The sequence below is a fragment of the Phascolarctos cinereus genome, unplaced genomic scaffold (assembly GCF_003287225.1).
Source record: "Phascolarctos cinereus isolate Bilbo 61053 unplaced genomic scaffold, phaCin_HiC Scaffold_3;HRSCAF=262, whole genome shotgun sequence".
In the NCBI taxonomy this organism is placed as follows: Eukaryota; Metazoa; Chordata; class Mammalia; order Diprotodontia; family Phascolarctidae; genus Phascolarctos; species Phascolarctos cinereus.
This window is the reverse complement of record NW_027555736.1, coordinates 183,098,498-183,120,681: the sequence shown is the minus strand read 5'-3', so window position 1 is coordinate 183,120,681 and position 22,184 is coordinate 183,098,498. Positions and strand designations below refer to the sequence as shown.

The window sequence follows — 22,184 nt, the reverse complement described above, 5'->3', positions numbered from 1 at the left end:
TAGGTGCTATTATTATTCCTATTCTACAGATGAGAAAACTGAGGCATAAAGAAATTCAGTAACTTGCCCAGGGTCATAGAGCTAAGTAAGTATCTGAAACTGAATTTTAATTTAGAGCTTTCTAACTCCGAGTCTTGAACTTTATCCACTGTGCTACCCAGCTGGATCCAGCTGCCATTTGGGAGCTCTGAAGGAAAATGGGTAGACATGGTACCTGGGGTCCTGGGAAAATTCTAACTCATGTAAAGGATTGGTGATATCTGGGTCAGGGACACACTTCTCTCTGTGGGTGGGTGGAAAGTGAGAGCTCATTCATTTCCCTCAGGCCCTGTGTGTCCTCACTTGCCATTGGGTCACTTACTCCTTAAGAACACCCTCCCTTTATAGAGAATCACAGAAGCAAAGGCTGAGAGCTTGAGGGGATCTTAGAGGTCAACTACTCCAACCTCCTCATATTACAGATAATGATAGCAAAAACAAACATTGTCATAGAGTACAGGTTCTTAAACTTTTTCCATTCTTTCCTTCCCTCCTTTTATCTTCCCTTTCTTCCTCTCTTCCTTCCCTCCCTCCTTCCTTCCCAGAGTCCATTCTTCCTTCTCTCCATCATTTCCTCCTTCCTTCTTTTTTCCCTTTCTTCTTCCTTTCCCCCTTTTCCTTCCTTTCTTGTCTCTCCCTCCCTCTTTTCCCTCCCTCCTTCCTTCCTTCCTTTTTCCTTCCTTCCTTCCTTCCTTCCTTCCTTCCTTCCTTCCTTCCTTCCTTCCTTCCTTCCTTCCTTCCTTCCTTCCTTCCTCTCCCTCTCTCTCTCTCTCTCTCTCTCTCTCTCTCTCTCTCTCTCTCTCTCTCTCTCTCTCTCTCCCTCTCTTCCTTCCTTTCTCTTTCTTTCCTTTACATCCTGGTCCGCCTTTGTCAGTCTGGCGGAGCTTATGGACTTCTTTCTAACACACAATTATTGAGAGACATCTAGTGGCATGAAAACAGAGCTGGGCTAGGAGTTAGAAAAGCCATGAGTTCAAATCTGGCCACAGATACCTTCTGGCTGTGTGACACTGAGAAAGTCACTTAACATCTGTTTGCCTCTTTCCTCAACTGTAAATTAGGGATAATAATAGCACCTACCTTACAAGGCCATTGTGAGAATCAGAGGAGATAGTATTTGTAAAAATGCTTAGTACACTGCCTGGCACAGAGTAGCCTTTTACAAATGCTTATTCCTTTTTCAGAATAGTATGTTTAAATAATTGAGGGAAATGCTAAATTTCAGTAAGAGATTAGTCAAAGTAAGGATTAGTCAAACATTTTTTAAATGTAATTTTTTCCCCACCCAAGTTCATTGATCGCCTAAGCTCAAGTTAAGAATGCCTGATACAGGCTCAGATTCTTAAAATTTGGCCAATAATGCTTAGATTCCTTAAAAGTCTGGCCAACATGGTCGATCTTTAATAAACCTTGTCTTTGGCTGAAAAAAATGCCTGATATAGAGCTTTAAGGTTTGCACATCCTTAATATAAGTTATGGGCAACTAGGTGGTATAGTGGGTAGAGCACCAGGCCTGAAGTTACGAAAACTCATATTCTTAAGTTCAAATCTGGCCTCAGACACTTAGTAGCTGTGTGATCCTGGCCTTAACCACTTAACCCTATTTGCCTCAGTTTCCTTATGTGTAAAGTGAGCTAGAGAAGGAAATGGCAAATCACTCCAGTATCTTTGCCAAGAAAACCCCAAATGGGGTCAGGAAGAATTAGACATGACTGAAAAATGACTTAGCAACACCACTATATTTTATTTCAATCCTCACATGACCCTGTAAAGTAGATGTTATTATTGTCTCCATTTTAAAGATAAGGAAACCAAGACCCAGAAAGGTGGATTAACTTGCCCAGAATCACAAAAACTAGTAAGTGTCTGATGTGGGATTTGAATCTAAATTTTCCTGACTCCAAGTCCAAAGCTTTGTCCAAATACATCTGAGAGAAACATGGAAATGAAGAGGCAGTACATTCCAGTTCCAATAGCTGTCTCCAGCCTGGGACTTCTCTTCCTGGCTTTCTCTTTATATAGCTATGATTTGGGGCCAATTTTTAGATTTGTGTATCAGAAACACTCTGGAGGATTTGCAACGTCATTGTTTAATTTTAGATAAAGCTGACATAACAACCACCACCCCTGATCCCTGTGTGCTATGACATGACTTATACATGGGTGTGCCATTCTTTATACCCCTCTGAGCAATGGACCATTTCTCATCTGCCGCTAGTGGGGAGTATTGATGACGAGACGATCTAGAGAAATGGTATCACTCTTCTCATCATCCTGCACAGCAACCTCTTCTCAAAGGGAGCTAGTTGGATGTGCTGGAAACTTCAGTCACCCCCTGACTTCTATAGTAATAGTCATGATAACCACTCAAAATTGGCAAAGGCCTTGACACACATTATCTTGGAACTTCACAACAATGCAAGTAATATCATCCTCCTCATTTTGTGCAGCTGAGGATACTAAGTTTAATAAAGGCAAGTGACTTCCCCATAATCACACAGCTAGTAAGGACCATTGACTAGGTAGGATGCTGAGAACTATTGATACATACACATGCAAGGGCCAGTGACCATTACTCTTAGCTTTACTTTAAGACTAGGTCTTGCTGACACTGAATCCAACATTCTAGCCACTGTTTCATACTAGCACAAGTTCTTACAGGACATCCTCAGGAAGGCATCCTCAGTGCCTCAGTTTCATCTTCTCTCTCTCCCCATTGTGAAGATCCAATCACATGGAATAATGTATTTGAAAGAACTTCATAATTCTAAAGCATGGTAAATGAGGTAGAAGGTGCCATTCTCAGTGATGATGTGACCACAGAAGTAAGGTCACACTGTCCTCTTGTGATCATCCTCCTGTCTGCCTGCTCCTTCTCATTCTTTTCTAGATCATCATTTTCCTCCTGCCCACTAAGCTTAAGCATTGCCCTCCAAAGCTCTATTCTGTACTCTCTTTTCTTTTTTCTATATGTTCTTTCTTTTGGTGATCTCATGAATTCCCATGAGTTCAGTGATCATCTGTCTGCAGATGAATTCTCAAATCTATGTGTTTAACACTAGTCTCTTTTTTTTTAATGAAAATGCAAGTATTAACGCTTATAATGTGCCAAGCATTGTGCTAAGTTCTGGGCATGCAAATACAAAAAACCAAAAACCAAAACAAATGTAAACTCTAATCCCATATCATAAAGGGACATCAACCTATACATGTCCATCTCAAACTTATTATATCTAGAAGAGAGTTAGTTCTGTTTGTTTGGAGAAATGTATCACTGATTCTATCTTTTTGTTTGTTTGTTTTGAACATCACCATCACTTCCCAATGATTCCCTTCCCACCAACTTGTAGCCTTCCCTTTTAGAAAATGAAGTTGTTTTTTTTTAATTGATAAGTTGGCCACCTCAGAAAATGTGTTTTTCATTCTATAACCATAATTCACTAACTGCTGGGAGGCAGGATCCATGTTTCATTATCATTGGTCTCAAACCAACCTCTCACCTCTCCAAGCTCTTTTTCACAATATAGCTGCCAAACTGATATTCCTGTAACACAGATCTTACCATGGTTACTCTACTACTCAAAAATCTGCAATGGATTTCTGTTGCTTGTCAAATAATATACAAAAATCTCAGTCCTGGCATTTAAGACCCCCTGATATTTCCCTTTGTGTATTCTCAGTTCTAACCAAAATAGCTTGCTGATTCATACACATGATATTCTATTTCTTTTTTTATATGTCTCATTGAACAAGCAGAATATGATTTTTTCCTTAAATACAGTAAAAAAACAAGTCATGAAAGATGAAAATGAAAAAGCTGATAAAATTAGTTGGTACTGTGGTAGGAATATCAGAGAAATTAGATTCCCATAATGCCTAATTTTTTAAAAGGAGATAGTCAGTCAATCAACTAGTATTTATCAAGTACCTTCTTTGTTGCCAGGTTAAGCATCAAGGATACAAAGAAAGGCAAATAACAATCCCTGATGTCAAAAAGCTCATAGTATGATGGAAAGACAACATGCAAACAGCTCTGTTGTTCATCTTTCATTTTCAAAGAGGACCAATGATATCACAGGGTGATGCCTTGACTTGAGCATGAATTGGATTCAAATGAGGCAGTATTGCACAAAGTCATCAGCCTCACTCTGTCTTCCAGTCATTGGAAGTCCAGTGGCAGGAAAAAAGTCAAAATCACCGGTGATGGCCCAGGATGCAGCGCATGACCTTGGTGTCTTTGATGTCTGATCAAATTCTAAGTGCTGCACGGTGCCTGCTTTAGCTGCCTTTGTCACCATTGGAACCAATTGTTCTCATCTGCTGGAGAAGTCTTCACATGCTTGGGGTAGACATCCCCCTAATTCACCAATAAGTTTGAGTTGGTTACCCTCAACCTGGTTTAACCCCTCTGCCAAAATGGTTTCAGCAAGATACGGCCATTGCACATGCTACAGCTTCTTGGAGCCACAGGTGAAAGTTGGTTGAAAGACGGACACCAAAGGTGGATAAGCAGCCCTGAAAAGGGTTCAACAAGCCCTCACACCAGAGGTGAACACCCCATGCAACCCAAACAACTATTTGCAAAGGAGATAAAGACAGGGTAAGTAGGAGGTACTTTCAGAAAAAAAAAACTCTAAGGAAAGGCTTATTATAAAAAATGAGGCTTTATCTGAGACTCGAAGGAAGTTAGGAGGCAGAGATGAGAAGGAAGAGCATTCCAGGCATGAGGCACAGTGAGAGAAAATATTTAGAGTTAGGAGATAGAGTGAACGCAGAACAGCAAGGAGGCTGGTGAGACTGGATCATAGACTACATGGAGGGGTATAAAGTATAAGATTAGAAAGAGAGGAAAGGGTAAGGTTATAAAGATCTTAAAAAGCCAAGCACAGGATGCTATATTTGATCCTTGAATCAATAAGGAGCCAATTCATTGAATAAGAGGATAATATAGTCAGACCTACACTTTAGGAAGATCAATTGAAGAGCTGAGTGGAAAATGGACTGGAGTGGGGAGGGCCTTGAAGGAGAGTGACCAGAAGCAGAGAAAAGGGTTATTGCAATAGTCCAAGTGTGATGTGAATAGGCCTGAATGAGGGTGGCAGTCATGTAAAAGGAGAGAAGGGAGTGTTTACCAAAAGTGTTCCAAAGGTAGAAATGACAGAATTTGACAACTGCATATTTATTTATTTTTTGAGGCAGTCAGGGTTAAGTAACTTGCCCATGATCACACAGATAGTAAATATCTTAAGCTGGATTTGAACCCAGGTCCTTCTAGTGCTCTATCTACTGTGCCACCTAGCTTCACCTTGACAGCTCTTTAGATATAAAGGTAGGAAGGGGTTGGTATGGGGGGGGGAGAAAGAGAGAGAGAGAAAGAGAGGAATTAAGGATGACATCTAGGTGGTGAGCCAGGGTGACTTAGCAGATATAGTTATAGGGATCTTAGTGAGAAGGGAAAGGTTTTAGGAAAGAGAATGAGTTCAGTTTTGGACATGTTGAGTTTGAGATATCTATAGGACATCCAAGGCTGTAGGTCAACAGAAAGGTTAGGGCTAGATAAGGAAATTTGAAAATCATCAGTGCATTGGATTCATGGAAGCAGATAAGACCACCTAGTAAAATAGTATAAAGGGGAAAGAGGAGAAAGCTGAGGACAGAGCCTTGGGGGCACCCACAAGTTAGTAGGCGTGACTTGGATAAAGACCCAACAAAGGAAACAGAACCAGGAAAGAGGTGTCATGAAAACCTAGCAAAAAGAGTATCAAGGAGAAGAGGGTAATTGATGATGTCAAAGGCTATACAGAGGTCAAGAATGATGACAATTGAGAAAAGGCCATTAGATTTGGCAATTAAGAGCTCATTAATAACTTCGGAGGAAGTACTTGAATGATGAGATCAGAAGCCAGGTTGAAGAGTTAAGAAGAGAGTGAGAGGAAAGGAAGGAGAAATATGAATTGTAGATGGCCTTCTTAAGGAATTTAGCTAGAAAAGGGAGCATATAGAATATATAGGATATATAGGATAATAGTTATCGGGATGGGTGAGTCAAGTAAGTCATAATGGAGGATGGAGGAGTGGTAATGAATCTTGCTCTAAGCCTGTGGAGAGTCAGAGGTTCATAAAGAGGATGTATAAGACTCTTTAGGGTATTAGAATATCATTAGAATTATTAGAAGTGATTAGAACAGAGAGAGTCTGGCAAAACTGATATAGAGCAAACCTTGGATAAAGGAAGACCAGTGTTTAAGTCTGACCTCTGACATATACTGGTGGTGTTACCATGGGCAAGTCATTTGACCTCTTAGTGAACTAAGTAATTCTAAGACTCTCAGTAGTAGTTAAGGTGCTAACCTACATTGGGAGAGGGAGTTTTCTTACCTGGAATCTCTCTATATCAATAATATCACAGACCCATTTCCTGTTCTAAGCTATTAAGAATGTTCCAGGCCTCTGTTTCTTCATTTGTAAAAGGCTAAGATTGGTCTACATTATATTGCTTTCCTTTTCAGGTTTTGATAGCCTTAAGTATGTGACCAAATGTTTTCATTATCCCTAAAAGATCCTACCACAGAATTCTGGGTGTAGTGACCCTAGATATATCTTGTCTTCTTCATAATAGGATTTAAATAGTATTCAAACAGGGGCATCTAGGTGGTGCAGTGGATAGAGCACTAGCCCTGGATTCAGGAGGACCTGAGTTCAAATCTGACTTCAGACACATAATACTTACTAGCTGTGTGACCCTGGGCAAAGTCACTTTGCCTAGCAAAAAAAAAAAAAAAGAAGATAAATAGCATTCAAACTTTGTGAGTATATTCAGAGTTAAGGTAGTTAATTTGTGTAGCTTTTTATATACAAAAGGGTCTATCTGTAAAACAGGCCCAGTGATGAATTTGTTGAAAGTCAATAAGGACAACGATAATACATGAAGAGAATTAAGCCTTTTCAGGGAGGGGTATGTGTGGCTCAGGATTAGGCTCTTAATCTTTGGATTTGGATACAAATAGCCTTTGGTTTTTAAAACAGGCATGGCTCAATTATTTTTATGCATCTAAAACTGCTCCTTCCAGTTACCAAGGACTTCTTAATTGTCAAATTCAAACGGCTTTTTCCCTATCCTCATCCTTCTTGATCTCTCTGCACCTTTGACACCGCCGGCCAATCCCTCTCACCCTTTCCTCTGGGTTTTTGTGATATTTCTCTCTCTAGTTTCACAGCTTTCTCAGATTCAACCTGACTAAGACAACTTCATAGGTTTTCACCTAACCCACCCCTCTGCTGAATTTCTCTTTTTCTGTTCACCTAAGTTATTACCTTCCATGTTATCCTTAGACTCCTTTCTCTCCCCTGCCTCTGATCTAACTGGTTGCCGAAGCTTAATAATTCTTCTTTTGAAATATCTCATTCTTCACTTCTCTCCACTGATATGGAGACCACCACACTGGTCCATGCCTTCATCTCTTCTAGGCCCCTCTGATGGCCTCCTATTTGGTCTCCCAGATGCATGTTGTTCCCCTCTACTCCATCCCCCACAAACTGGGAAAGTGATTTCCTTAAGCGCAAGTCTGACTGTATCACTTTTCTGTTCAATAAACCCCAATTGTTCTTTATTTCTTCTAGGAGCAGATAACAGTTTTTCCATTTGTCATTTAAAGACCCTTAAAACCTGGATCCAAACTATTTTTTTCCACACTTATTATACATTACTCTGCTTCATGTCTTCAATTAAACTGAACTTTCCATCTTGCTTTTCCTTATGTATGGTATTCAATCTCCTATCTTTGTATAGACTGTCTCCCATGCTTGGAATATACTTTCTCTTCATCTCTATTGATTGAGGGAATTGATAAGCAAATTGTGCTATGTATGTAATGGAAATGTGTTATGCGTATAATACATTTAATAAATGTTTACAGAATTTAAGTTGGAATGTTAGCACATAAACAGCCCTTTGGCTAGTCAGTCAATAAACATTTATCAAGTACCTCCTATGTATCAGGCACTTTGCTAAGCCCTGGATAGAGTGGTGAAAAAAAAAACAAAAACAAGCAAACAAAAGAAAAAAAACACTAGACCTGCATTGAGCAGAGACCTCAGCCTGCTTCAGATGCTTAGTGGCTATATGAGCATGAGGAATTCACTTGATCTCTTAGAGCCTCAGTTTCCTATTCTGTACAATGGACATAACATGCTCTTCTTCATATGGCTATTATAAGAGTTAGGTGAGAAAATAATGTGTGTAAAGGGCCTGGTAAGTCTGAAAATGCTCTATAAAATGTCAGTTATTACAAATGCTGGCTATTTGAACTTTACTCTGCTTTCCAGCTCTTCTTCTCCAAATATTAAACCAATATGACCTCTGGAAAAGAGAAAACCAAGGAAACCCACTAAACAGATGGGAGTTTACTGACTTTCTGAGATCCATAAATAGCTACAGTGACTGTTCTTTCTCAAGTCCCCTTGTTCCATGAGTCAGACAATTTTGAAACGTCTTTGTAGTCATCCTACCGGAGCCTACCAGTTCAGTTGTTTTTCAGCCCTCCAGTTGGTTGAGTAGAGCTACTAGTTTTACTCGGAAGACATTTAAAACCTTTTTACTATGACATAGCTGCCCTCTGAAGGGACAAGTTCCCAGCCAGGCCACAGACCGAAGTGCCATTTATATAGTAGTATATCTATCTATGTGTGTGTTGAGGGGTGTGGGGGGGTGGGAATCCCTGACCCACTTATCAGTCCAGGGTATAATCACCAAAAGAAGGGGTGGATAACCAGGCATAATCCTAAGCCTATAGGTCTGTATACACCCTATATCCATTCTGAAGAGTATAAAAAACCCTTGATTTAATTGGAAGGGATAATTGGCATTGGCTGATTAATGATGAGCTTTGTCTATGGTCACCTTTAAAAAGCCAACTTGTCATTTCTTTAGTCAGTTTAGGAAAGAATCAAAGGAGCAAGAACCCATCAAGTAAGGAGAAATCACTTCTCACCCGTTAGGAGCCAGGGGAGTGGGCACAATTGTTGAACGAAACTTGTGTTATTGATGAATCCTTAGTTCCATCATTCAAGAATCCATTATTACATTGAGTGGAAAGATTCCCTTCACTGATGTCCATTATGATCCATTCTCTCTTTAGTAGATAATCTTCGGGAGTTTCTGCGTCCATAAACATTCTATAATGTGGTAACCAACACATTAACAATGAGCCCTCTGAATTGAGAATTATAGATTTAGAATTGGAAGGGGTCTTAGAGGTATCATCTTATTTGATCCACTCATTTGATGGATGAGAAAACCAGAGCCCCAGAAAGTTAAAGTGATTTTCCAGAAAGTTAAAGTGATTTTCACAAAGTCACACTAGCAGGACCAGGATCTGAACCCAGGCCCTTTTTGCCAGTTCTTGTGTACAACATCATTACTTAGCTAGGCTTGTCTCAGATGACGATAAGTTGTAGTGTATTAGAAGCCTTTCCAGCTCATTAGAAACTGCCAGGGATTGTGTTCCAGTGACACCAGAGTCACCTCCAGGGATACCCAAGGGGAACTTCAGTAAAGGATTAGTTTATATATAAACAACAAACAAGTGCATTTTGTATGTGTGCAATAAGTGAGAGATATGAGAAGAATTTCTTTTCTTTTAATCCATTTAGAAGAGAAGGATTATTTATCTCGGAAATGGGAATTTTTTTAAGCATATTTTATAGAAAAGCCTTCCCATCATTAAACCAGATTTTCATAGGACCTCCAAGATGGTCCCTGGTACTAAATTAAGCTTTGGGGCATTTATAGTCAACCTTTTAGCACCTTAAAAGTAAGACACTCCATGACTTGCTATCTAAAAGTAGTAGAGATGACCTCAGGAGGTAGGACTGCAGGTTTCTCCTCACTCGAAGTCTTTTTTTTCCCCCCATTCATTTTTCTTTTCTTATTTTTGCTGTTGTTGTTGAGTCATGTTGAATTCTTCATGACCCCGTTTAGAATTTTCTTAGCAAAGATACTGGAGTGGTTCACCATTTCCTTCTCCAGTTTACAGAGGAGGAACTGATGCAAACAAGGTTAAATGACTTGCCCAGGATCACAGAGCTAGTAAATGTCTAAGACCAGATTTGAACTCAGGTCTTCCTGACTCCAAGATCAGTGTTCTGTCTACTATAACACCCAACTGCCCGTATTCCAACTCCTAGATTCTATCATTCTATTACTCCGGTAATCTAACCAATATGATATCCTGGCTCGTTTCACCTATAGTTACATCGTGCAAAGTAACTCCTACTGGGGACATGCTGCACCACTGTGAGCACTGTGGAAGAAATGCCGCCCCACAACTAGCATGAAATTCCCAAGGACATGTTCAGTTTCTTCATAGGGCCTATAGAAACACACTAGATATTTTCATTTCCAATTTGCTACTTGAACAGTGTTGTATTGTGGTATTGGCCAAGTCATTGAACAGTTGTGGTATTGGCCAAGTCATTGCAACCTAGTTCCATGTAAGGTTGGACTAAATGACCTACAAGGTCCCTTCAAGATCTGAATCTATGATCCACCATCACTGAGTGATTAAGTCATTTGAACTATTATAAATACCCAAATTAACTACAAAGACCATGTGAAGGAAGATACTATCTGTATCTAGAGAAAGAGCTGACAAATAGAAGTATATATAAAATGGTTTTCCATATATTTGTGTGTGTGTGTGTGTGTGTGGTGTGTGTGTGTGTGTGTGTGTGTGTGTGTGTGTATAATAGTAGTATCTTTAGGGTGGGGGGAAGGGAAGAAAAATAAAAAAAAGAAAGTTACATGATAACTTTATTATATATTTAAAAGGAATAGCAAGTTGTACATAATACATTTGCAGTTTAATGTACAACCATCTTTTTTCTACTGTACTGTTATGGAAATGCTTGTTTCATTTCTTAAATTCAGAATGAAATAGTTTTTTTAAAAAGAGTAAATCAAGGTAAGATAAGACTCCTATTTAGGGTAGATGATCATAACAGAGGCAGAGAGAAGGAAGAATTTCATCTACCTCCTTTTTTGTTTATATTAGTTTTTCTTCTGTCTTCTCCCTGATTGGCCAACAATAGGTCCTAGGCCAAGCCCTACTACTTGGTCGTTGCTTATGGTCTTCTCCCTTCCCCCACCCCCACTGGCTCAGAGTGAATGTAAATAGCAATTGTTTCTATTTTGGTCAGAAACCCTGAGGGTCTTCCTCTTCCAGGTTGATTTTTCTTTTTCTTTTTTCTTTTTTGACTAGGTAAAGAAATCATTCTCTGCCTCATTTCTTATATAGCCTTAATCACTGAATGAGCTTTGTCTCAGTCCAATTGAGACTTGCAAAAGACTTAAAAAGGTCAAGGTCTCCCACTGCATCCAGGGCCATCTCCAATCTTTCTGATCTATATCTGGCCACTGGACCCTTATGGCTCCGGAGGAGAAAGTGAGGCTGGTGACTTTGCATGCCTTCCATCACTTAAATCCAGTTGCATGATTTGCATGTCATGGCATTACCTCCCTGATGTCATGGTCCTTTTCAAGAATGAAGGACAAACAACAGCAATAAAAAAAAAATCAGTTTGGGAAGGGAAAGACAAAAAGTGTTTAAGATGAAGGTGAAAACCAAGCCAAGTGAGAACATGCTAAGAGAATACCTTGGTGTCCTCAAGGAGTTCAAGTCACCAGGTCTGGAAGAATTCTATTGTTCAGTATTGATTGTTGATCTGCCATCAGTGAATTTTGAAAATAAATAAATAAGCAAATAGACAAATAAATGAATGGAGAAAGAGAGAAGGGCCACACAGTGGAAGTTCAATGACCTAATTTTAAAAGAAGGAAACAGTGAATCTATGAATTATAGGCTGATAAGGAGAACCTTAGTTCCTGCCAAAATTCTAGAGCATGGTATTAAAGGGCCAGTTAGCTGTACATGTGAAAAAGAAGCTGTGTATACAAACAGTTTTATAGCTACATCAGACAGAGCTGAAACATGACTGACCAGCTATAAAAAGAGCCGGAGAAGAACCGGTCGGCTGACTGTTGATTCAGCTCGTTTGCTTGTTTCGGGCATGCATCCTCTTCTAAGAGGCTTTTTTTTGTTAAACTAGATCTCCCTGTCTTGCTTTTAATCAATCCATCAGCAAGCATTTATTAAATGCCTGCTGTGTGCCAGGCACTATGGATACAAAACCAAAAAATAAAATTATCCTTATCCCCCCCTCTTCTTCTCTTTCTCTCTGACCTGCTCCATCTCCAACCTGAACAAGTTCATCCCTCCTTAGTCGACCTAGTGCCCCTCATCCTGGGGGCTTACCATATTGATGCTGAACTTAAGCTCAAGAGTTCCGCTAGCCTCCATCTCTCCAATGACAGGGATAATAGGCCTGTACCACCATGTCAGGTAGAAATTCTTGTGTTTAAATAAGTCATCCTCTGAGATACTTTTAATAGTTTTTGGAGTTTTTTTGGGGGGGGTTTTGCATGCCTGATATTAAAATAGAATTTTAGATTTTCTTCCAGTCATGTAGATCCTTTTTTTTTTAGAGGAGTAGAAAAATACTGGTAGATTCATTCAATTTGTATTGATTTCTTCTTCCTAGGGGAATTGGGAGGTAGGTGGTTATCAGCTTATCCCTTATTTCCATATTTATTTTAAATTGGCTCTTGAATGGACCAAAAGAGAATAATTAGAATGCAGACTATGGAAAACTTTTTAATCCCAATAATTCATTCCTTCCACGGTCCCCTAGTTCCCAGCCAACAAACAAGAGGAAGATAGAATGTGCCAGAGTTCAAGGAATGTGTCGCTAACACATCAGAGTGTTTCATCAGAAGCCATCCTAGGGTTCTGTCCCAAACTCTTCCACTTTGCTATGTGACCTTAAGCAAGTAACTGTACCATTCTAAGCCTCCCTTCCTTTTGTGAAATGGGGAACAAACAGTAGAATAGACCATTATCTTCACATCCCAGCTGAGGAGAGATGCGATCTGCTGATATTTTTTAATCCCGTGCAAAACTCTTTTTTTCACATAACCTGCCAATGCCAATCAGAACAATGAGTATCAATAAAAATTTGATTCAGCTTTTCAAAGTTCACATGAGCTTAACTCGATCCAAACAAGCATGCTCTTCTTTACCAGAAACCCCATGACTTTCTCACTTGGCATGGAATAAGCTCCTGGACCAGACTACTAAGTTGCCTCCCCCATTAAAGTAGGGAGGCTTATTATTTTTTTTCCTATGGAACTGGCTTTTTAACACAACATGATTTCAGAGGCAAACATTACCTACTGTATTTGCTGAGTGACTCACAGAGAAAAGAATGTGGGCGGAAGGACCTCTCCATCAGTGATATTTTGCAGCTGCACAGATGTCTCCCAACACTGCCTCCCAAAGCCTGAGAGAAGGCAGATGCTTGTTAAGAGAAGCTTTGGACTGAAGTGGAATCTCTAAATTCAGCCCACAGTCCTTGTCCTCTTAGCCTGCCTACATACCCAGACATACCCTTGAAAATGGATATTTTCCGGTCCCTCTTGCCAATAGGGTCCCCTGTCACCTCAAGAGAAACCATTTTTAGACATTTTAGTTTTAACTTTTAACTTTCTTAAAATTAGGTCACTCTAAGCATCCCTCCCCTTTACCTCCCACAAATCCCAACAAACAATAAAAGGAGCCAGTGAATCATAGAATCAAATAGTTTGAGCTGAAAGGGACCTCTTAGGTTATCTTTTATAACCCCCTCATTTTAAAGGTAAGCAGCTATGGCCTATAGAGGGGATGTGATTTAATCAAAGTCACACAGGAAGTAAGCAGCAGAACCATAATTCAAACCCAGGTCTTCTGCCTCCAAATTCAGCATTTTGTCCAATGAGGCAGCAAGATGGTGCAGTGGATAGAACACTTTACTTGAAGTTAGGACACTTACCAGTCATGTGACCATGGGCAAGTCACGTAGTCTCTGTCTGCCTCCATTTCCTCAGCTGTAAAATGAGGAATATAATAGCACCTACCTCCCAGGGTGGTTCTGAACATCACTATGTTCTGAATATCGGTAAAGCACTTTGCCTAGCAAATAGTAGGTGGTTAATAAGTGTTAATTTCCTTCCTTCCAAAGTACCACCATGCTGCAATTTTCATGTTCTGGTTGCAGTTTAGCTCCATTGTATCTCAAGGTGAAGAAATCACTTAATTCTAGAGTTTAGAACAGGGACTTTTTGGTTAAATGGGAAAAAGATTTGATCAAAAAATCCAGAATGAATTACCAGAGTTGAACTAGCAGCTGAGGAGAGGGAAATGTTGTTTCTTGGTATCCACATTCTTATTAGTATCTTTAAGCTTTTTTTGTCAACGTTCGGGATATGTTGCTTCTGAGTCATATACATGCTAAACAATAAGAAATGACAGAAAGAAATGAGGAATAGGAGGATTTCAAAGAGCTATGGGAAGAACTGCATGAACCAATGGAAATAAAAAGAAGCAAAGGAATGCTCTTCCCCCTAAAGTGCACAGATTGCTAAAAGGAAGTGGGACCAGGAGAATGAAAAACCACCAGTGGTTCCTGAGAACAGACAATGAACCACACCTCCCTCTTCTCATCTGGGAAGTGGGGGACTACCAGGGCAGAACATTTCATACACTATTAGATTAGTCTGAAATCTTTAGTTGCTCTTCTTTGTCAGAAGGAAGGCTCAAGCTTCAGAGACAGAAAAAGGAGGCATTTCCAGGAATGACTCTGATATCAAAACAAAAGGAAACATCATGATTTAAAAAAAAAAAAGATACAGAACATGTCTGTGAAGAGTGTTAGGACTTTTTGTTGTTATTATTGTTGTAGTTGTTCGGTTGCTAAGGCTGAAATAATTCATTTGGGGTAGGGTATAAGGCTAAGAACTGTAACACTAAGACATGAAGTCATGGTACTGAGAAGGAAATGATACAGAGAGATAATCACTGAACATTGTGCCTCAAGTCAGAATTGTTGTTGTTCAATCATGTCTGACTGTCCACGACCCCATTTGGCATTTTCTTGGCAGAGATAATAGTATTTTGCTATTTCCTTCTCCAGCTCATTTTACAGATGTGGAAACTGAGGCCAAGAAGATTAAGTGACTTGCCCAAGGTCACACAGCTAGCAAATTCCTGAGGCCAGATTTGAACTCAGGAAGATGAGTCTTTCTGACTTCAGGCCCAGCACTCTATCCGCTATGCCAATTAGCTGACCCTGGAGTCAGAAAATGTGAGTTCAAATCCTACCTCTGAAGCTTACCATTCTGTATTTGGCCCTGTGCAAGTCAATAAGACAACGTGCATTTCTTAAACACCTACTGTGTGCCAGGCATTGTGTTAAGCTCTGGAGATACAAAGAAAGGCAAAAGATAGTCCCTACTCTCAAGTAGCCTACAGCATGCAAACAACTAGGTAGAAACAAGCTATGTATAAGCAAGAGACAGCATGCAGAGAACTTTATACAAACTACAAGGTAAACTGGAGATCATCAACAAAGGCAGTAGAATTAAGGAGAATCGGGAAACGCTTCCTGTAGGAGGCAGGATTTTTAGCTAGGACCTGAAGCTAAGCTAGGGAAGGCAGGAGGCAAGGAGGAGGAGGGGGCATATTCCAGGGATGGGAGAATGCCAGTGAAAATGTCCAGGGTCAGGGGGTGTACTGTCTTGTGAAAGAAACAGCAAGGAGGGCAGTGTCTGGATCACAGAGTCAGGTCAAATCAAGTTCCTTGGCAGAGTGGGAAAAGATAGCTTCTGGGGTCCCTTACAGACTCTAGATCCGTGATCTAAGATGCTAAAAACCAAGGAGCAGTTAGAAATGTGAGTCAGCTTACTAGGTCAGTTTCAGAAAGAGAGAACTGAGCACCCATAGAACAAGGAAGCTGTCAAATGGAAATCAGGGTCGGATCATAGGAAATGTGAGCCAACCCAGTGGAGATCCAGAATCTAAGGAGTCAGAGGCAAGGGTACAGTCAAAAGAATGATGGTGGAGTCAGAAGACTTGGGTTCAAATCTTGGTCCCTACATACTGAAGTGATATGAAGGGACTATTTTAAAAGTCCATATAATTCGGTACTTGTCAGGAGCCCCAAAAAATCATTAGCGAAAGAGACTCCAAAACCCTTGTACTCTGGATTATTGGCAGCATTAGCCTTGTACACAGCTTAGGCAAACGAAAACTACCCTACTAGCAGTGGTGTGCTGGAGTCAGCTCATTAACAGCTCCTATGAGGCAATTGTTACATTTTCATTGGGAGTATTTACACCTCAGAAATGAACAAACGCTATGAATCTGGGCTTGACTTATTGTTTAATTAATTGTCTAGAATTAAGAAAGTGATAGGGCTAGCTAGGTGGTATGGTGGATAGAGCACCAGGCCTGTAGTCAGAAAGAGGTGAGTTCAAATCTGGCCTCAGACACTTACTAGCTGTGTGATCCTAGGGTAAGTCAGTTAACTCTGTTTGTCTCAGTCTTCCCATCTGTAAAATGAGTTGGAGAAGGAAATGGCAAACCATTCCAGTATCTTCACCAAGAAAACTCCAAATGGGGTCACGAAGAGTGGGATATAACTTAAAATCGTTAAACGATAATAGCAACGGCAAGGGCAAAGTGACAGGGGAAATGCTAATAAAAGTACATCCCACATACATTTTTGGAGGCGAGCGGGGCTGATAATCATTTACCAGCATGCCCGTGGTTACTACCTAACATTTGACGCCTGAAATTCCATCATTATGGCTTCATTCCTTTAATGCAAAGCTTTGTTCATTCATTAAGATCATAGATTTAGATCTAAAAACAGCCCTTAGAAATCACTTCATCCAATTCCCTCCTTTTAGAAATGAGGACATTAAAATCCAAAGAGATGAAATAGTATAGCCAAGGACACTGGGATAGGGCCTGGAACTGTTATTTTCCTGGAGTGGAAAATTCCCTCTACCAGGGCAGATTGCTGCCTTCTCTTCAGTTTATAAAAATCTTAGAGAATTAGTTGGAGCAATGAGAAGTCACTTAGCAAGGCTCACACAGCCAGTATGTGTCAGATATAGGACTTGAAGCCAGCTCTTCCTGGCTTTAAGAACAGCTCTCTATCCACAATGCAACACTACCCTTTATTGTGTCAAGGTCACACGACTAGGAAATGGCCAAGCTGCAGTTTAAACCCAGGCCCTCTGACTCCAACTAAGTCCAGAGCTGGTTTTGATTTTTTCCAAGTGTATCACAAATCTAAAATATATGTCTCCCTTAAAGAGCTAATACTTTTTAGATGGCTTTCTAATCATTTAATGTAGTGTGAATGCATTTTAGAGCCTTCCAAAGAGCACATTTTGAGGGAGGAATGCTAGGTTATGGGGGAGAAGGAAGGAGGAAGAGGTAGGAACCAAGAAGGTATACTAGAATGGGGGAAAATGGTAAATAGTGAAGCAGAGGGGCTAAAGATCAATTTCTCCTACTTCATAGTTTTCCTTTGGAGCGGCTCTAGTGACTGATTTCCATTGCCGACACTTGCATATCTGCCATGTCAGAGGGACTGAGAAACATTCTGTGGGCTGGGGTTCCTGCTGTTCCACTAAATGCCTCTTTGAGCTTCTAATAGGTGATTTCATGATTTCTTAGATGGCATTAAAAGAAAAATACTGTTGTTTGACACAAGCCATCTCAAAGATTCCAATGTTCAAAACAGGGGAAGGAGAATTATCCAGAAAGCCTTGCTGGGTAGCTTGGATATATTAATAAACCACGTGTGAAACTGACAGATCGTTTTTAGAAGGGGAATCATTCAAGAAAATGCTGAATGACATGGCTAAACAAGGAGAGGAAGATGAACGGACTCTGAGGTTGGTGGTTTTTGTTTGCAATGGCAGCCACATTGAAAACACTCCCAGTACTCATGAGGAAAGATCAGTGGAACTTGCTATTGGCAAGCACAGAACATTCTCTATTCCCCCATAAGACCTGTGTAATTATCAAAAAATATGGTATGGAAAGAAGAAATGCTCTTGGCTCTGATTAAATGTATAATCAAATGGGATGGGAGAAAGTTCAACTTCAGTGTTGTTGGAAAGGAAACATGGCAGCAGTGCTGCGACTAGAAATCTGAGAGAGGGTGGGGATCAGCCTCTTCCCTCTTTAGAGAATTTGGGATTTAGATTACTGACCTTGTCTTCAGAAGTTTATAAAGAGTTTAAAACAAAAAAAAATTAAACTGGAAAGGCATTTCCAAGAATGGAAGAAATTGAGGGGAAAGTAATAACATGAGCTATTGGCTTGAGGGAATCAATAACTGCTTTGATGGGAGATGGAAGAGAAACTAGTATATAAACATTTACTAGGTGGATATAGAGTTTATCTGGAGAATCAGAACTATTTTCAGGAATTAGAAAGAAGCTGGCTTTCACTCAAATGCTTATGGGACCAAAATATCACTTGTTTAGAGAAGGAGAAGAAAAAAGAGGATAGGAAAATAAATTCAGTAGGAGTAACTTGGAACAAGCATAGGAAAGATAAAGGGCAGAGTTGAATGATTTTTTAAAATATAGAACAGATAGATTTTTCTCTCTTCTGGGCTACAAAGTAGTTTTATGAGGTAGAAATGCTCCATTGTGCCTAACACAATGTGATTGAGAAAAGGAGGCTAAATTGAGGTCAACTAAAATTTTAGATCATTAGTACTACTCAATGGGCCAAGCCGCCATAGTATCTTCTATTCTTCCCCTTTGTTAGCCTGACCCTGAGAGAAAGCTTTGGTTAAAATGAATAAACTAGAGTTACAAGCTATTTAAAGTGAGAATCCAAAGCAAATTGTTGGCTTTCAGAGTAACCTATATAGACTCACATAAACAAAAAAGCTAAGAATCAGTAGATCTAAAAGTCAGCACACCGGGCACATGGTCAACCAGACTCCATTTGAAGATGTACAGGAATGGAGATGCCAAAGGAGGGCCTGTGAGCACCCTTCCAATTCTGAGATTTGGTGACATGCTGAAGTATTCTGTGCAATTCATTGTTAGGACTTTCTTTTACTTTTATATTTGTCTCTCTGTAACTTCTACCTACTCTTCCTAGCTGTGGCCTCTTGAAGACAAGCAGACCAAGTCTAATCAACTCTTCAATATGACAACCCTTCAGCTATTTGAACAAAGCTATCATTTCTCTTCTAGAAACCCAGCATCCCTAGCTTCTTCAAGCAAGTCTGGTATGGCACAATCTCTGGTCTGCTCACCATACTGATTTCCCTTGTCTAGAAGTGTTCTAGTGTTTTGGAGTCCTACCTAAACTGTGGTATTGATAACTGAAAACAATTCTGCATATACACTCTGATCATAGTGGAGTACAGTGCAATTAGAAACTCCACCTTTTCTGGATTATTTAAGCCTATGGTCAAATAAACTTTTTCGGCCTCATGTCACTGTTGACTCATTGAACTTACAGTCTATTAAATCCCCAAGATCTTTATCACATGAACTTCTGACTAGTCACAAACCACTTGACCCTAAAATCATAATGTCACCTTTTTGAACCCAAATGTAGGACTTTATATTTAACATCTATTATATTTCATCTGGTAGATTCAGTCCATTTTCTAATCTGTCAAGATCTTTTGGGATCTTGACTTATCTCATTAATGAATAAAACCTCCTAGCATTGCCAGCTTTATATGGCTTAATCCATTAACCTATAAACTAGGGCCAAAACCAAATTCATAGGCCACATCCATTACATCTACATCAATCTATTAAATGCCTATTCTGTGAATTCAATTACTATTCAACCAATTCTAAATCTAGCTAATTATATTACCATCTGATCAACAACTCTTCATTTTGTCCATAAAGCTAAAAACAAGAGATTTTATCAAATGCTTAGCTAAATCTAAGTAAAGTGTTTTCTAGAGCATTACCCTAATCTATCAAGCCATGTAGGAATCGGAAAAGAAAAATGAGATCCCTCTGACATTGCCTGTTTTTGATATGGCCAATTCTGCCTGTTCTTGAACACTGCTTTCTTTTCTCAATGCTCACAAAATAGCCTTTAATAACATGTTCTAGAATTTTTCCAGGAACTAGTCAGGCTTACTTTTAAACATATTACTTTTGTAAAGCAATACATATTCACCAAGTCTGTTATTCAAGACAGTACTATGTATAGCAAAGAGGCTCCCCTCTGTTCAATGCATAGCTGAGTGCTGGGTCAATATGTTCTGCTTGTTCTGCCTAAGAAGAGCAAAGAAAGAAATAATTACTCCAGTTCCCTACTTTCCTTTTTTCTCCTCAGCAGACTCACAAACTTGTTTTGTCCACTAGTACTTCTCTACATTTAATCCTGTGCCTACCTGAGGAGAGAGGCCAAGTCATGGTCATCCCTACCTTTGTAATTTTGCTCTTATTATCCACCATCCTTTCCATTCAATTCACTAATAGTATACTAAGCACATGATATATTGTTACTGTTGACCCGTTTCAGTCATGTCTGATACTTCATGACCCCATTCAGGGTTTTCTTGACAAAGATACTGAAATGCTTTGCCATTTCCTTCTTGAGCTCATTTTACAGATGAGGAAACGGAGGCAAAGAAAGTCAAGTGGCTTGCCCAGGGTTATACAGCTAGGAAGTGTCTGAGGTCAGACTTGAACTCAAGAAGATGAGTCTTCCTGACTCTAGGCCCAGCACTGTATCCACTCTGCCACAGGGTAAAATCTATGAGAGACTTCTTCCTGAGAGACTACCTTCCCTCAAGGAGCTTATGTTCTACTCTCCTCCTTTTTATGACCTATTCACATCCAAGCCTAGAAGGCTTGGTGAAGTCCTAGGTTCAGTACCAACTCCATTCAGCCTTCCCCAATCACCCTATCCCTTCCCTAACTCCTTTTCTGAGATTATCAGTACCATACAATTCTTCCTTTATTAATCACCTTAATATTATAGTTACTTCCATTACAAAATTAATTTACTATATACCTAGAACATTTCCTTCTGTACTTCATAACATAACTGTCGTACTCATTGTTCTATATATATAGATCTCTTGTCCTCACTTAGACAGTAAGCTTTCTGGGCAGAGATGATGACTTTTATGTTAGTATACCTCATGGTGCTGGTACATTGTAGGTATCCAGCAGGCACTAGGTTAATGGTCATCAGCGGATTGTTTAAGGGGAACATTTCCATTCTTTGATAGTCGATGTTCATACGTTTTTTATGGCTACCTCTTTTTATCTCTTAGGTGATTTGCTTCTCTTACTTCCACAAATGCCTTTCTCTGCCTTCCATCATCTCTTTCTATATGATACAAGCAGTAATTTATTGTCTAATCCTCATTTATTGTCTAATCCTCAAATGGGAGTGAAGGCTCTGAAGTCAGAGGAACAAAGTTCAAATCTCGGTCCATGTGACAGGGTAAATAACTTTAAGTCTAAGTTCCCCCATCTGCAAAATGAAGGACTGGATTAGATCAGGAATTCTTAATATTTTTTTTGTGTGTGTCACAGACCCCTATGACAATCAGTGAAGCTTATAGATGCCTTCTCAGAATAATTCACTTAAATGTATAAATAAAATACACAGGGTTACAAAGGAAAGCAATTATTTTAAAATAAAGATAAAATATATTTTAAGATATTTAAAGATATATTTAAGACATTTAAAGAAACATACATATTTCATATATATATATATACACATATATAAACACACATATGTACATATATACATACATATACATATACATATATATATATATATATATATATATATATATATATTCTAAGTTCATGGTCCCCCTCCAACCTATTCTCAGAAATTTTAGGGGCCATAGACCCTAGGTTAAGAACAAGGTGACAGGTTAGGTGCAGGGGTGGAGAACCTGCAGCCTTAAGGCCACATGTGGTCCTGTAGGTCCTCAAGTGTGGCCTTTTGACTCCAAACTTCACAGAACAAATCCCCCCTTAATACAAGGATTTATTCTGTGAAGTTTGGATTCAGTCAAAGGGCCACACTTGAGCACCCAGAGGGCCACATGTGGCCTCGAGGCCACAGGTTCCCCAGCCCTGTGGTTAGGACAAGATGACCTCCTAGCTGGAATTCTTTGATCCTTCTTGCAGAGGGCTTGCAGAACTGGTGAGAAACCAGACATTTTGATTTTGC

General features: G+C 39.6%; 1 long non-coding RNA gene across 1 annotated transcript in view; it reads left to right on the top strand.

Moving 5' to 3' along the window:
• The window catches only part of LOC110202874 (uncharacterized), a 37,998-nt gene extending 18,565 nt beyond the window's left edge, over nt 1-19,433 (top strand). Inside the window, exons 2-3 of the long non-coding RNA XR_002322804.2 lie at nt 17,725-17,878; nt 19,107-19,433. This is a non-coding gene — a long non-coding RNA (uncharacterized LOC110202874). The remainder of the gene's footprint in view (nt 1-17,724; nt 17,879-19,106) is intronic.
• Nucleotides 19,434-22,184: the final 2,751 nt, after the last annotated feature.